This window comes from Candoia aspera, chromosome 5, assembly GCF_035149785.1.
Source record: "Candoia aspera isolate rCanAsp1 chromosome 5, rCanAsp1.hap2, whole genome shotgun sequence".
In the NCBI taxonomy this organism is placed as follows: Eukaryota; Metazoa; Chordata; class Lepidosauria; order Squamata; family Boidae; genus Candoia; species Candoia aspera.
Window position 1 is genome coordinate 93,019,451 of NC_086157.1, and position 4,746 is coordinate 93,024,196.

The window sequence follows — 4,746 nt, forward strand, 5'->3', positions numbered from 1 at the left end:
GATGCATACACGACAGTGCAGCGACACGGCGAAACCCGTGTTCAAGCACGCACCGAGCCACTGCCCTCCCCAAGCGCAGATAAGCAGCCATGTTTCACTACACGTGGAGGACCGCAGGTAAGGGTATCGCTTACACCACATAGCACAGAACATGCTGTTGCATGTGGTGAAGCCAAAACACGCAGCGATGAGGCGAAAATGGGGCTAGCAAAACGCCAGCGTGGGCTCCCGCCCTAAAGGAACCTGTAACCCGGGGACGATTAAGGGCGCAGCTCACCTTCAGGGTCGCCACGCGCGTAGCCCACGAACACCACGCCAGGTCAAGCCTCGCTCAAGAAACCACCCGCCGCGCTTCCCTAACGACGTTCGCGGCGCGTCCAGGCCGGCTGAGGCCTGGCGCAACTTCCGGCGCGTCCTCTTGAAACCGTTCCCCGCGAAAAAGAGCCCGAGTTCCGAACTGCCCCGCCTCCTCTTCCGAGCGTGTGCGTGAGGCGGGTGGTGGGAGGGTGCGAAGGGAAAAAGGCCCCTTGGGAAAGACGGCGGTTTGAATTTTCTTTTCCTTGAAGTCGGGGAAACGCCCACTGGGGGAGCGAGGAAGTTACAGTAATGAGAAAGTTCTTCTTCAGGATGAAAAAAGAGAACTTTTTCTTTTAGTTTTGGGGCGGCGGAATTTAAAACTCCTGATTTAAGCTACGGTCCCAAATAGATTCCTCCAAAGGAGGAGTTCCCTTATAAATTGCTTGTTTGAGGCTACAGTCCTAGATGAAATTATTTAAGAATAAATCCTGTTGAGCCTCCGAGGGGATGATCTACAGGATTGCAAAGTAACTCCCGAGGTATTTCTCTCTAACCTTTTGCTTGCGGGTTGGTTTTCTTTCTTCGCCATTTTATAGTATCAAAACTGGTTCGTTCCATATCTTTGACGGGAGGGAATGGAGATACTAGTCCTCATTCCTAAATTTATAGTATTTTATGTGGTCGGTATTTTATGTAATTTTATAAAAATTGTACAAGTAAACTAATTTTAAACAACAGATGAATTTTAAATAATGTGATTTAAAACTGATTCCTTACTCTCTTTTTAGCTAGGTTTATGCTTTTCTTGTATTTAAGACTTGTCCCGGAAATCTTCATTAAAAAGAGTTTAAATTAAAGGGTGGTTCGGCAGAGACTGGGTTTGGGGACCGTACAAATGCTGGGTCAGGCCTATCTAGTCAGTCATTCTTAAGAATAATAAACTGTTAAAAACAGTTGTTTGGGGAAGCTGGCATGTAACACACAAGGGTAATAGCATGTATACCCTCCTGTTCTCCAGCAACTGGGAGTCTAAGGCCTTATCCCCCATGAATTTCTCTGAGATTTTTTTTAAAGCTGTCTGCCCGTGCCTGATGAAAACACCAAATTCCACATTTTAATTAAGATCTCCATGAAACATTTCCTGTTTTCTTTGCTGAATCTTCCACATTCAGTTTCATGGGATTACCTTCATTTCTGTTACTTATTTTTACAATACATATCCTGCTTTTCCAGTATTCAAAGTGAAGAAACTCTTAAAATATAATACAGTACAGTTATGAAACTCTCATTATTAAACTAAATTGAAACAGAAGAGTCCTGACTGAAGAAAATGATCTAGATTCTTTTTCTGAAAGTAGGAAAAACAGATGCTGAAGAGGGGATATATTCTACAACTTGGAAGCAACATAGAGATGGCTTTCCCTTATGTGTCCAAGAAATGGACCTTAGAAAGTAAAGTCAATTTCAAAAGGGCCTTTCCTATTGCTCTTAATGTGTAGACAGGTTCATATCAAGATAAACTGTTCATCAGGTAGTCAAATCCTAAGCTATTAGGGCTTTCAACTTTAAAATTTACAACTTGAATTGTGACAAGAAAACATTGACTAGATTTGTAAGGCTGCCTAATTGTCAACTCACACAGCTGTTCCAGTTTCTTGATCTTGCAACTTCTCCAGTTATATGGTATCCTTTTTGTGGGACTTATAGCAAACTTGTACACATATTCCTAGTATGGATGTATCCTAGATTGTAGAAAAGCATTATAATATTGACAAATTCAGTTCTGATTCATTGACCTCCAAGTACTTCATTGTGCTGTGTCTTTTTCACAGCGGCAGCACAACTGAAGCAACATTTTTCATTGATCTATCTACCATAAGCTCAAGATCACTTTCATGGTCAGTTACTTTTATATTAGTATATATGTGAAGTCAGAATTTTGCTCTTATATGCTCACTTTACATTTGTTTATTCTAAAACATGCCTGGCATTTTAATATTTATTCTTTCACTAATCCTTTTTGTTTAGTTATTCTTAATAAGCTGATGTTGTCTGCAAACTTAGTCACCTTACTGCCTCACGTGTTGCGCTAAGCCATAATGTGTTTTGGTTTTAGCTAAATATGTTGGGTAACTACAGAGATTATGGTTTGTAAACCATAGTTAATGGCTTAAGAGTATCATGTGAATCCCACTGTGACTTATTCAATAAATCATATTTATTTATTTAAATGTATTGGCCACCAACTCCAGTGTTTATGTATATGTATATATCGTATGGCACAGCAGTTCAGTGTTCATGCTGCTTTTTTTTTTCTTGCTGGGAAATCCTTGTGAGGTCCAGCAGCCAGATGTGTAGACTATTTAGCCGTGACAAGTCATGTTGCATGGGGTGCACCATGAGGAGGCTAGTCTACATTGCACTGAGTTGGGCTGAGGGAAAGTGACTGGCCCAGGGTCACCCAGCCGGCTTTCATGCCTAAGGTGGGACTAGAACTCACAGACTCCTGGTTTCTAGCCCAGAACCCATGGTTTTGTGTGTATTTGAATCTGGCCACAGTGGCTTGGAAACATTGATCCCTGGCTTAGGGTATAATGTGAAATCAGCCAATTGTAATTTATTCAGTAAATAAATGAATAAAAGAATTTTGAAAGTTTATTGCAAAAGGACTTATGTATACAGAAATCATACTGATTCTTTGTTAGCAAAACTTTTCGTTTTTGTGCTTGATGATTTCTATCTTTAATAATCTGTTTCACTATTTTATCTAGAAAAGATATTAAGTAATCAGTCTGGAGTTTACTGGATTCTCACCTTCCCCAGATTTGCTTACACATTTTTATTTAGAAGTGCCACTGAGTTCAGCATAGATATGATTGCAGTCCTAGTTTGGATGTGTCCCACTAAGATGGGTGAGAGTAGTATTTTCACTATTTATCTGGAATTGTTTTACTATTATGTAAGAGCTAGTTTGGTGTCGTGGTTAAGGCACTGGGCTAGAAACTCGGAGACTGTGAGTTCTACTCTTGCCTTAGGCATGAGGCCAGCTGGGTGACCTTGGGCCAGTCACTCTCTCTCAACCCTAGGAAGGAGGCAATGGTAAACCACTTATGAAATCTTGCCAAGAAAACTGCAGGGACTAGTCCAGGCAGTTGCCAAGAGTTAAAAAAAAAACTGACTTGAAGGCAAAAATATTTTTAAAAATTTTTAAAAACAAGATTAAATTACAATAAGCTAATTCTTGTAAAATATCAGTACAATCCCATATATAACTACTGACGGATTCCAATAACAGCAGTGGGACTTATTCCTATTAGGTGAATATAAGATTTCTCCCAAGAAGATCTACTTGCTTTTCAGAGAGAAAACTAGAATTAATGTGACCACTGAATATAAACTAATTCATACAAATACAAATTGTACTGCTACAAAAGGCAGTAAAGAAATGTATTTTAAATGGTTAATATGTAAACCCAGTTGTTTTATTTTAAAGATGTATATTTCTTTAACATTTGATAACTTTATTGTCGGAAGTGTCTGGTGAGGTGCCTATAATCCACAAAAGTTTATGCTGTAATAAAAATATTAGTCTGCAAGGTGTCACAAGGATCTTTACTTGAAGATATCTTGAAATATCTTTGTTTCCATTGTGATACATACAAATAAATTGCACAGATGCCTAACATTCTTGCCTCTATAGATTTCCGTATAGACAGAGGACAGGAAAGAGAAGGTTAGGAACAAAACCAGATCGATATGAGGTAAGGAAAAGAGGTAGCTGAACAGTAAAGGAGAGGAGAGAGAGATAATTGCTGTTTGGGCATAATAAAAAGGTTTCACCAGGCAAATAATCTGTTTTGAGGAACAGCTGATCTTCCAGCTAACTTTCAAAGGTATCCATGCTTTTCAGCAGGTATGTGGGCAGCCATTTATACCTCAAGCCAGTTCCTTGTTTTCAACTTTGCTTTCTGTTACTCTTAGCAAATGTAGGATGACATCCTCTCCAAATTCACAGGTAACTATTTTTGGGAAAAAATTCTTCTTCCTAACAGATAGATAGACAGACAGACAGACAGACAGACAGGCATTGAATTGTATGTTGGTTTTTGGTTTGTAGGTCTTCACTTTTATATGTATTCATTTATTAGCAGTATTTCTTATTCCAAAATAAAAGTTAGATGGGTCAATTTGTCCTGAAAATGTTGAATGACACATTACGTTGCACCTGAGGGATTTATGCCATTCTTAGATAGTTCGAACAGTCTCAAAAATTGCTCTCCAAAGTCAGGGAATGGGTATTTTAAGCACCCATACCTTTCCCCAATTGAAATATATACAGATAGGATCTGATTTAGCAACAACTGACCAGGAAAGGTGTAATGAGGTTGTGGTAGATAGCCGGATGAAAACTAAGTGTATAACTGCTGTTTAACAGTACATTTCATGTTT

The 4,746-nt window shown here is 39.2% G+C and overlaps 1 long non-coding RNA gene across 1 annotated transcript; it reads left to right on the forward strand.

Annotated features, from left to right (window-relative positions):
• The first annotated feature begins 524 nt into the window (after positions 1–524).
• Positions 525–4,276, forward strand: LOC134498376 (uncharacterized). Its single transcript, XR_010068030.1, has 3 exons — positions 525–836; positions 2,130–2,195; positions 4,208–4,276. It is a non-coding gene; the product is annotated as an uncharacterized LOC134498376 (long non-coding RNA).
• The last annotated feature ends 470 nt before the right edge of the window (positions 4,277–4,746 follow it).